The sequence below is a fragment of the Pteropus medius genome, unplaced genomic scaffold, assembly GCF_902729225.1.
Source record: "Pteropus medius unplaced genomic scaffold, Ma_sr-lr_union100, whole genome shotgun sequence".
NCBI classification, from domain to species: domain Eukaryota; kingdom Metazoa; phylum Chordata; class Mammalia; order Chiroptera; family Pteropodidae; genus Pteropus; species Pteropus medius.
The window spans coordinates 12,779,877-12,791,986 of NW_024355205.1; the positions used below are offsets into that span (position 1 = coordinate 12,779,877).

The 12,110-nt window shown below is 36.9% G+C and overlaps 1 protein-coding gene and 1 pseudogene across 2 annotated transcripts in view; both read right to left on the bottom strand.

The window, feature by feature from the left end:
* The window catches only part of PPM1L (protein phosphatase, Mg2+/Mn2+ dependent 1L), a 233,542-nt gene that overhangs the window by 39,440 nt on the left and 181,992 nt on the right, over positions 1–12,110 (bottom strand). The gene's annotated exons all lie outside the window — the stretch shown is intronic.
* On the bottom strand, positions 1,743–1,861 carry LOC120599004 (uncharacterized; annotated as a pseudogene).

Sequence of the window (12,110 nt, forward strand, 5' to 3'; positions counted from 1 at the left end):
TGCACAAGAGTTCCAATTTCTCCATCTTCAGCAACACTCATTATTTTCTGTTTTTTCTTTGTTCGTTTTATTTTATTTTTGATAATGGCCACGCTAATGGGTTGGGATGATATCTCATTGTGGTTTTGATCTACACTTCTCTAATGATTAGTGATGTGGAGCATCTTTTCATATGCTTGTTGACCATATATATATCTTTGGAGAAATGGCTATTCAGGCCACTTGCACATTTTTAAATCACGTTTTTTGTTGTTGAATTGAAGGAGTTCTTTGTATATTCTGGATATTGATTCCTTATTAGATACACAATTTGCAATAGTTTTCTCCCATTCTATAGGTTACCTTTTCATTTTGTTGTTTCCTTTGATGTGCAAACGTTTTTAAGTTTGATATAGTCCCATTTGTCTATTTTTGCTTTTGCCATCTGTGCTTTAGGTGTCCTATCCAGGAAATTATTGCCAAAACCATTGTTCTCTATGTTTTCTTCTAGGAATTGTATAGTTTTATGCTTAAAAGTTTACTTTTTTTTAAGTTTACTTTTTAATAATAATCACAAAAGCAGTTAGTTACTTAAGTTTATCATTGTTGGTATTTATTTAATTCTGTAAAATTGTAGTGTTATTTTTTATCCAGTTTTTAATTTTAATGGTAAATTTATCAACCCTTTCATTTACAACTTCTGGATCTAAAGTCATTAACTAGGGAGGCATTCCCTACCCTGAGATCATGAGTAAAAATTGAGATTTCCTCTAAGATTTCTTTTATGGTTTAATTTTCATGTTTTAATCTTCGCTTCTCCTAAAATTTATTTCATTCTAACTCATTTTTGCATGTCTAAATCCTATTCATCCTATCTTTCAAGGTTCAGTGTAAAGAAAAATAGCTAACCTTTGTGGAGGACTTATATTGTGTTCTAAGTGCTTTACACGTCATAACTCATTTAATACTCAGAAGAGATCCATAAGGTAAATACTATTTTCATTTCATAGATGAGGAAACTGAGTCACAGACAGCTTACTGAGGAACTTGCCCAAGGTCATTCAGTAAGTGACAGCCAGGATTTAAACCCAGATAAGGCTGGTTTCAGATCCTCTTTTTTAATCATTAAAACTATCCTCTCAACTATCACTCTTTCCACTTTCCCACTCTGAGCTTGAGAAGGCCCCCTCCTTTCCTGAAACTCTAGAAAACCTGTGCTCCTCATTTAAAAAAAAAAAATCTTGGATCATAGTTAATTGCATACATTTCACACTACTTTAAAAAGTAGCTTTCATAACTAATTCACTTTATAGTTCTCACAGAAACTAGTATTATGCAGAAAGCTCAATAAATATTTATTGGGTGAATAAATACATAAGTTAGAAAAATGCTTAAAATATAAATACCTTGGGAAGGTGCATATTAAATTCACATTAAACTATGAATGGTTGATAAAATATCTTTTTCCAATCCTAAATTCTAATGGAAGAAGAAAGAGAGCTTGTGGGCACTGGTAGCTACTGACATTTTGATAAGAGGGAAAAGAAAGCCTGTGGGCACATATTTAAGATATAATTTTTTTTAATGGCTGGGCCTGATATATAAATCTATAGAATAGAGTTTCATATATTTTCCTACCATTGGAAAAAGCTGGTTTGGTTTGCTTTAAAACTACAGGCTTTTAGTTCCTGGGATGTTTTCTTGCAATCTAGCCTATAAGGATGTTCTGAAAATTTTCCAAATAACTAGTCTGTGACTCTTAAAGCCTATAGCACCCGGTCTTCCTAGGTGGTCTCCCATCCAAGTACTAATCAGGCCCAACCATGCTTAGCTTCTGAGATCTGACGAAATCGGGCGTGCTCAGGGTGGCATGGCTATAATGTGATTCTTAGAATAACAGCTGAGAGGAAGAAATGATTATTGTTATTAAATTTAATCAGAAATTATAATTATTTATAGATAATCTTAAACCTAATAGTTTGAAGTAATTTCAAGCCATGTTCCTGAAATTAAATTCCTAAGAATAATTTAAAATACACCTGACTCTTATGAAGAAAAATTATGTTAATTAATTAATTAATGTTACCATTCCCTGCAAAAAAGCACCTAGCATAGCTATTGATAGATTAAAGAGATTTTGGTCAGATGTATCGTTGAGCTGTGTATAGTGTTTACAAAAAAAAATCCAACAGCCTATTTAAGAATATACTCTCTACACCAGTAATCCCCAACCTTTCTGGCACCAGGGACCGATGCTCCTATGAGAATCTAATGCCTGATAATCTGAGGTGGAGCTTGAGGCGGTGATGTTAGTGCTGGGGAGCGGCTGCAAATACAGATGAAGCTTCACTAGCTAGCCAACTCATCTCCTGCTGTGCAGCCCAGTTCCTAACAGGCCATGAACCAGTACTGGTCTGGACCCAGGAGTTGGGGATCTCTATTTTACACAATGCTACTAGGGAGAAATTTCTAAAGTGATTTCAATGAACCTGAAATCGACCCGAATGATTATTTCTAATTGGTCAATTTCTCTAGTATATCTTATAAAAATGACTAAAGGCTGTATATTTCTAATAAAACAATAGCTTTTTAAAGAAATTGATGCAATCAATATAAATAAGCCAGAAATGTGGGGCGGGGGGGTGGGGAACCTACGACACTAGAAATGTACTTTCAAAGGCCTCTAAATACTTTTTTGTTGTTGCCGAATTCATTGGCCTCTCCATCGTTTTTCTTGACTTGCCTTGTATATCTGACCCTGCTTTCTGGTCTTGTGTTTCATGTGTATGTTTTTACTGCTCACTTTTTGACACTTACTTCTTTCTTAGCTTTTTATACATGCATGTTCTTGAATTGCTTCTAACCTCTCTGAATACTACCTCACTAGTGCCTTTGCTAGATCACATCTTATGAGTGTTCTTTAAGGTTCACTCGTTACTTCCCAATGCTTCACAGCTTTTCTCTTTAATACCTATCTTGGATTACAGCTCCAACTTTGAATTGTTTATTAGAAAGCTGAATGTCTGGCCTCTAATCGCTAATTTCTTAAAGCACATGTGTATTGAATGTTTCACCATCAACTTGCTATACCAAAGAGCTATTTCTTTCTATGGCCTGTTAACTCAATCATCTGTCCCCATAGCATACATTTACTAAATGACTGCCCCGTGTTAGATTCTGCGGATATAAAAGTGAAAACAACTGATCCCGCTCTGGATTACCTCAGAGTCCTGGGAAGGAAAAATACCTGTAAGTCAATACTTAGGATATAAATATGCAAAAGATTTTGAAGCCATAAATCTGCTGTTTTATGAGGTGAAATTAGAATTGGGCTGCCAGACCCTCTTGATTTGGGGAAGAACATTTTAGCAAGCCAAAGGTAAGAACCTTTGCTTTGTTCTTGGTGGAGTCCTAAACAAAGCAAAACGGCCTAAATTATAGAAGCTTCAGATTGAGATATTGGCATTGTAAACTGGACATGTGAGAAGGACTTTGAAAGTCACTGGGTGATCTCAATTGAACTGTAAGGAATTACAGGAAGCTATGTCCTTCCTGAGGTCAGAATTGGGGGAATAAGGTAGTTGCATCCAAAAAATGATTATGCCTGGCACAGCAGTAGTCTCCTAAGAGTACAGTCAAAATCGCAGCAGCGAGGTGAGAGGAGGAAAGAAAACACTGAGCACATGCGAAGCAGTTCCCCGGGAGGCAGTGCCCTGGGACCAACGGCCGGTGTTTGAGAGTCTTATTTCCTTCAGACCAGCCAGGGCTCTGGTTCAATAATCTGGATTCAAAATGGATATGATGAGTCATAGACAGATTAGGGCAATGATATATGGCTTACTAAATGCAGCACAGTATGACATAAAGCTTCATTAGTCTACAAGTTCTGGAATCAGACTCTCTGCAGTAGAAAGCCAGCTGGGCCATTTACAAATAATGTGGTCTTCTCAAGCATGTTACTTTACCTTTCCATGTATCTTCATTTATAAAAATGGACAGGTCAGTTATCCCTTGTTCATCGAGTAGTTGTGAGGATTAAATGAGTTGCTACATCTAGAATGCACAAAAAGTGCAGGCACAAAGAATGTGCTAAAAAAAATCTAAGCTATTATTAGTGTTCATACATTTTACCCCCATTGCACCAAAATTGTTTTGCTGGGAGGTAGCGACCACGTCATATTCGAGTGGCCTTTATTGAGAAAACACGGCAACTGAAATGCATTTTCTTAACAGGTCAAACTCTTTATTAAAAAGCCATCTACTTTTGTAACTCATTATTAATAAATACAATTATGAAATAACGTTCAGGTCAACCCTGTCAGTTCTGGGCTTACCAGAATCATTAGTTTCCATCCAGAGTGCTTTACAAATAATCCCTGTGTTATAGTGGTAAACTTAATGGTCAATATTTATTCTTGCTTCATAAAAATTTACACTAAATTAAAGACTTTTAATAATCTTACTAACACTGTTAATAAATTTGGTCATTCTTGCTCAATTTCCTCAAATGTCGTCCAGGGTTTCCAAGTCTCCCCAGACATCTCTTCAAAGATGCCTGTCAAAAATCTTCCCTGACAAAGTCCCTTTTGCATTCTCTGTCTCTAATGAAGGGGACGACAAAGTCACCTTTATGATTTGCCGTAAAGAAAAAGGAAGGGAGAGAATTCCTACTGTATAAGAATAACAATAAGAATCACAATAAGAATAACAATAAGAATCACATCAGATTAAATAATTTTATGTGTTTTCCCTTCTACTAATTTGTATATACTTTTTTGCTACTTGGCAAATAAATACATTCTCTAGCAAGGGTGATAATAGAAACATTAACAATCAGCAAGGCACAGATGCTGCACAATGAAGACAGATGCTGGCTTTAAACAACTGGAACGGTGAGTCTCAGGTGAAAATCAATCCTCTTATGCCTACTGTGGTGTTTTGGGTCATTTCAGTATTATTCGGGGCACATTCATTATGTTGTTTTTAATGTGGAAATTGGAATGTAGAAATGTGCTCCAACACAGAAATTTTACCGTAATGTTATTTATCTCGAATGTAAAAGTTACTTGTATATTCGAAGTAATTTGTATTAACAAAGCTTTTATAATTATATATCAGTTTCCTTCTATCATACTTTCCAAGAAACTTCTATGATATACTCTTCTGAAGTTTTTCATGAAACCTATTTTTTTTGTGTATGAGACTAGGATCTTGCTTCCCATGGTTCTCAGCTGTTTTAAGTGCTGGTAGGTTCTCTAGGTCATGCTTAATTTTATTTTGAGATTGTTAGCAAAAGGTTGTCCTTATTTAATCTAGAAGAGAAGCAATTTATAATACTAGAAACACAAAACTGCAAAATATATCTGCTCCATTGCTTCCTGCTTATCCAATGGACTTTTTTTTTAATTCCATCAGAAGAATTTTACAGCCAAAATAAGACCAGTTACCAAGACCTAGAATTACTCTGTCTTGTTCAAGCCTGACCTAAGGTTGTCTTTAAGATGACAACAAGTTAGTCATTAAAACAGCCCATGTCGCATCTGACAATGCGACTACTTGGAACTGGCTAGCTTTCCTATGACATACTTAAATAGCCATAACTGACACATGTAAAAGAATACAACAGTTTCCCAATCTGGTTTTTCCTGTCAGCATCCAAATTTCTGCCAACAGCATTACCATTCTGCCTTTCACTCAAGATCAAATACTCAAAAGTCATCTCCAGTGGTTATTTAACATACTTAAATAACTGGTAGGAGGCAGAGTACACCTCCTGCCACAGAAACTGAGAAGCCCAGATACTTGCTTTCACAGTCTCCCTTGCCAGCCAGAATGCTACACATAAGCAAGGCCTGGCTGGTCAGGTCACCTGGCCCGAGACTCTGATCCGAAGCTAAGCATGAAAAATTAAGGGATGGGGGAGAATTATTTCAGGCAGTAGTAATATCAGCCAGTTTCCAGGAGAAATAACGGTAGCAATAGTGCCCAGCACGCAGTGTTTGTGATGTAAACTGTAGAAGCAGCACTCTTATTGGCTTAGTTCAGTGGTGATATTTTAGCTATGGTTCTGATAGGCAGCTTCCTCTATTCCTGGGGATTTTTTAAGCCTGGTTCCCCAGCCTCCCCAGCAAATTTGCAATCTACCTAACTGCCTTCCAATAAATTCCTTTTTGCTTAAATTAGCTAGAGACTGTTTCTTTTGCTCAGAACAACAAAAACAAAAACCCAGCCCAATGTATCATCTATGACTCTTTCTCTTGACACTGTCTCCTGTGTGTATTACATTCTGTTGAGTTGGCTCTGATTCTTGGCTTCTGAATATGTGATGTCCACAATGTCCTGTCCTCAACAGCCCTGCTCAGCTCTTATACACTCATGCCTACGGCTTCTTTTACGGAGTCAATCCATCTTAGGTTTGATCTTTCTCTTTTCTTGCTGCCCTCTATTTTTCTCAGCGTTATTGTCTTTTCCAAAGAACCCTGCCTTCTCATTAAGTAGAACAGCTTCGGTTTTGTCGCTTTTGCCTCCAATGATGTTTCAGGCTTAATTTGCTCTAGAATTCACTTGTCTGTCTTTCTGGAAGTTCAGGGTTTCTGTAGAGCTGTCCTCCAACACCATATTTCAAATGACTTCATAATTTTCCTATCAGCCTTTTTCACTGTCTAACTTTTGCATCCATAAATAGTAATTGGGAATATGAGGATGTGGGTGATCTTAGCCTTGGTAACTAATTACACATCCTTGCCCTTGGGGATCTTTCCTAATTCTCCATTGCTGTCCTTCTGAGTCTTAGGGTTCTCTTGAGTTCTTGGCTGCAGGCTCCATCTAAACTGATAAACTGAATTTGCATTTGAATTGATGAATTAAATGGTCTTCCATACATAACCAAATTCTAAGTACAACAGAAACTCACTTAGCTAGTACAGTTGAGACTGATAGTTTGCCTGATACCCAAGTTCGAGATAGTCCTTTTGCAAAAGCCAAATCTACCAGCTATTATCTTGGACACTTAATTCCAAAATATGGATCTTGAACCAGCAGTATCAGTAGCACCTGAGAACTTGACAGATATACAAATTTTCAGGACCCATTCCAGACTTACTGAATCAGAACCCCAAAGCAGGGCCCTCCAGGTGATTCTGATGCATGCTAAAGTTTGAGAACCATAGATCTTAAATGTCCAGTTTGTGTTCTTACTATGGCATCTGCTCCTCTATAGATCACAGAGGCTGATTATTGTAGTTCTCATGTCTAACTTCACATCAGACTTACTCTGGGAATCTGGGACCCTTCTCATTTACCAAATCAGTCTCCAGGGTTGAGGCCTGTGAGCTATAGTTTGCAAAGCTCCCTAAGCCACCCAGTGTAGGCAGACTGCTGCTGATGGTTTAGAATCATTACCAGAACAATGTCTTCCAATTGACAGACCTATGGCAGGTAAGAGTCAATTTTTTAGCACTCGTGAGCATTTCTACTCTGACTGTCTTTAGTGTGAAAGGTTGTAGTTCAGTTCCCACAGTTTCTTATTTGACTTCCTTTTTCCCTATCCAAATCTGCAATAGAGAATCAAATAATTTATCAAACTCAAGAGTAAATTAGATTAGCAGCTCCTGCTCCATAATTCATGTAGTTGCTGACAAGCCTTGGGATATTGTTGTTAGGCATCGCACACATACCACAATATACATTGTAATTAAGATTTTTTGTTAGAAATTCATTATTGAAATGAATATCATTTTTACTTATTAGCACAGAATAATATTAGCTAACAATCACTAAAATTTTACCTTATGTCAGGTGCTGTTTATAATTCTATACTCTCATGTATAAAACAAAACAAAGGGGAAAAAAACCTTGTTGTAACAACAGTGTACACTGTACCTGGATCAACAATTCAGTTATAAGTTGAAGAAGAAATAGCCTGGCAATGCAAAAATAGTAGCAGTCAGATTCTGGCTCAATTTGGGTCCTTGAAGCAGTCACCTGTTATTTTTACCTGTCCAGCATTGCTTTCCCCTGGGAAGCCACCTGTCTTCCATGCCATGAGGTCCACAGTGCATGCTCACCCTCCTGAAGAGGGATGAGGCTGATGAGCATATGACTTAGACTGGTCAGAGTTCTTCCTTGGCCACAGTTCTTGGTTCAAAGATGAGCATGTGACCCACTCTGGCCAATCAAAATCTTCCCTGTGGATACCGGGACCGAGAGTCTCTTTCTTCTCCTGGAATCACAAGCTGTGAACATTTTTTGTGGCAATGGATAAGAATAATGCTCACATAAAAAGAGGAGCAGAGCTCAGTGAGGGAGATATAGAGCTTTGATATCATTAGAGACCAGGATCAAGTATTTCTAAATCGAGCATATCAGCTGGACTTTTCACTTACAGAGCCAATAAATTTCACATTCTCTTTTTATTTTATTTTATTTTTGTTTAAACAAGTCAGAATTGAATTTCTATCACTTGGAATGGAGAGTTCTGGGCTCAATTTTTGATTAATTGAGTGCAGGTTACATATTCTCAGTTTTACCAATAATGTTCATGTGCTTCCAGGAGCTCCCTGTAGACACTTAGGAATAAAAGCTGTAACAGTGCTACCATTTTTCTCAACTATTATCACCTTCAAACATTTAGCTTGATCAGACTTGCAAGCAGGATGATATTTAAAGAGGTAATTCTTTGTGTATTATGAATTGCCAGTTATATCCTTTAGTAAGCCTTATTGTTATTTCTTAAACATGTGTAGCATAATGGCTAAGAGCTTAGGCTCTGGCATTATAGACTGCCAGGGTTCAAATTCTGGCTTTTCTATTTACTAGTTATAGAACCTTAGGCAAGTTACTTAACCTTTCTGTACCTAGTTTCTCCATCCCATGTAAAATAATAATACCTACTTCTTAGGGCTGTTGAAGGAATTGACCATGTGAAGTGCTTGGAACAGTGTCTATCACATAGAACAGCTCAATAATTGTTAGTTATGATTATATTACCTAGGGGAACCTAGAGATTGAGCTCTCTTCACAAATTTACTTTATATACACAAGTGTAAATGCATATACAGAATGCAATATAATGTGATAAATGGTATAAACTTGTACACATTAGACTAGTCAATTTCTAGTTAAGCACTTTGGGTTCTCATTAGTATATGAGGGTTTCAGATTTTTCCTCTGAGTCATTTCCATGGACCATAGCTCTTGGGACTACAATTAAGGCCCAGGTTTCTAGGACTCCATGGAAAATGAGATAGTGTGCCTTTCAGGAGATTTGAAGACTTATAGTAGATCTAGATTAATCCTTGAAAGAATAATTTTTTAAAAAAATTTTATAAAATGGTTACACAATTGCCCAAGATATAACTGATCCCATTTCCTAGGTTCCTTAAGATGATGATGTTTAGGCTTGAACCAATACCTGCAATCGGGAACCTTCTTTCCCTGACCAAACCCTTCTTAGGGATTTTGACGAAGCTCAAATGGTTTTGTGAAAGTTATACATTTAATGTGCCATATCTAAACTATCACACCCTCTTTCTTTCCTGAGAGGATCCCAAGGTCTTAAGGTTCCAATACTTGAAAATGAAACAGTGGCTCTCAACATCTCAAAACCAGAGATAATGAATCAAAAACATTCAAAATTGATTCAGAAAGACTCATATGAACTTATTTCTTCACCTTTAACTCTAAGCACTGGTCCTGAATAGGGGCATTTTGAATATTTGTGGGGGCATTTTTTGTTGTCACAATGACTGTGGTTACATACCCCAACACACACACACACACACACACACACACACAGTGCTACAGAGATCAGGTACACAAAGGATTCTGCAATATGATGGACAGTCCTACAAAACACAGACTTTCCCACATCCCACACAACTTTCAGATAATAGAGATAAAAAACCTGTTTATAATCACATGAACCTGGACCTTCTGTTTTACATGTAAACAAATAACATTTTTGGAACGGCTTCATTATACACTGAATTTTCCAGGAATGCGACTACTGTGAAAATTAAAAGGAACTTGCACTTTGTTTTGTTTAGAATTTTATGAAGAATTAGTCCTATCTTGGAAAAATCACTTCACCAACAACAGCACCACTCATTGTATTTGAGTTGTCAAAATAATTCAACCTTCAGTCTTCATTTGTAGCTGTTATACTTATGGAGGTACAATGAACATCAAAATGCAGATGTCTGATAACTCCATTATGACTTAACAGTGGTGCCTGAATATTTATATATTTGAAACACATATAATTTTATTATACATTACTTTCTCTTTGTTTTTCCCTTTGTATTATTAGGGCATTTCATTAAAATTTTAAAACATTACACATATAGGTAGATTATATTATCTTTGAATTTCATTTCGGGATGGTAAATGGAGTATTAAAAAATATTTGTTATGGAAAATTGTTAGTTCTATAAGGGTGAGAATTTCTGTTTTAGAATATTAATAGAGAGGAAAGAAAATACTCAAATTGTTTTTCTCTAAGATTTCCCACTACAGAGGAACTTATTACAAGGGCAATCATCGCTTTGGTTTTATAGAACTTGGCACTATAAAAATTAAAGGGAGAATAAAAAGAGTAATGGCAAATAAGTAAACAGACTAAGAAATATTAATAGGAAAGGCAGGACGTCAGCCCGAGGCACTGAAGTCCTTATACTCTTCAGATGTCAGATTTTCCTAAGGAATTGTCTCATTCATTTCAGTCTCTTTCCTCCTTTCTTCCTCTTGACATAAGAAATGAGTAACAACATTCACTCTAATCAATAGATTTGGTTTTATATTAGCAGGCTGTGGTTTGATCTTTTCTACAAAAGAATCATGACTTCTCTCTTTCCATAGCAAATATTTTTCTCGTAAAGGTTCTGATTACTCTTAAAATATGCTGCTAAGAGATCCACAGAACTAGTTTATGAAATCACACACATTCCCAGCCCTCTTCTCAAGCATAAAGAATCCTACAGACAGACCCCCTCAGCTAACTGCATGACCACTATAAGTTCTATCGGAACAGAGAAAGGTTAGTAGAGCATAAATAGTAGCTCCCAGGAAAGCTTTGGTAGCTAAAGACTGGCCAATCTATTCTACTAAGTTGTTCTGAGACCCTGAGAAGGTCACTAACCTTCCCATGAATTAGTTTTCCTAAGCAGAAAGAAAAATTGGAAAACCTTCTATTTCTTTTTAAGTGCCTGCTCCAATAGCACACACACCAAAATTGGAACAGTATTTTCCCTTTGCTTACTACTGCAGGATGTTCAGCCAAGCTAAACCTATCAGTTAAGCAGCTTGAGAATCTCAGAGGAAAGATATCTCATTTGGTGTTGTTAATTATCGATTGGACTGACAGAGTAAAGGCCAAGAAAGTCTGATATTTAACATCTGCTTCTGAAAGCTAGAAATCTATAGTAGCTGTGAAGTGGTTCTATCATTCTTTGATTTTGCTCAAGGTCAAATCTGTTCTCATTTCAAGAACAAAATTGATTTTCCTCATACCATTCACTTACTGCTTAACCTGAATGCTTCCAGGCCTCATTGTTTTACAGATGTCATATAAACATAAATACTCAAATGTCAAGCTCTTCACAGAACCTGTGTCTCCTATGACCTTCAGTCACCCCATAGCACTTGCCCTATTCCTTCTCTCTCGTCCAGGTTCTCTCTGTTCACCAAACTGCTTATGGAGGCAGTAAAGTGGTTGCTACTCTTGGCAGTGTCTACACTAGAGATCCCATTACTTCCTTTTCAATCATGAATTCTTCTCAGAGAATCTACCTCTTCTAGAGCAATGGAAGGGACGTTCTACCAAATATGTAAGCCTATCTCCTTCACCACAGCTGATAGGAACAGAGAAACCAATCTAAACAACAAGCTGAGCCAATTAGATCCCCAGTTCAAGAATTGAAACCAAGAAACAACGTGAAGCTCGTAGCTCAGTGTAACAACTCTAAAAAATGGACAGACATATTTTGGCACTCCTCCCATGAAGAGGTGGAGTCTCTGTTCCCTCCCCTTGAATCTCAGTGGGCCTTTGACTGCTTTGACCAATAGAATTTGGCAGAAGTGATTCCTGGTCCAGGTAAAAAAGGCATGCAACTTCCACCTGGATCTTTGGAATG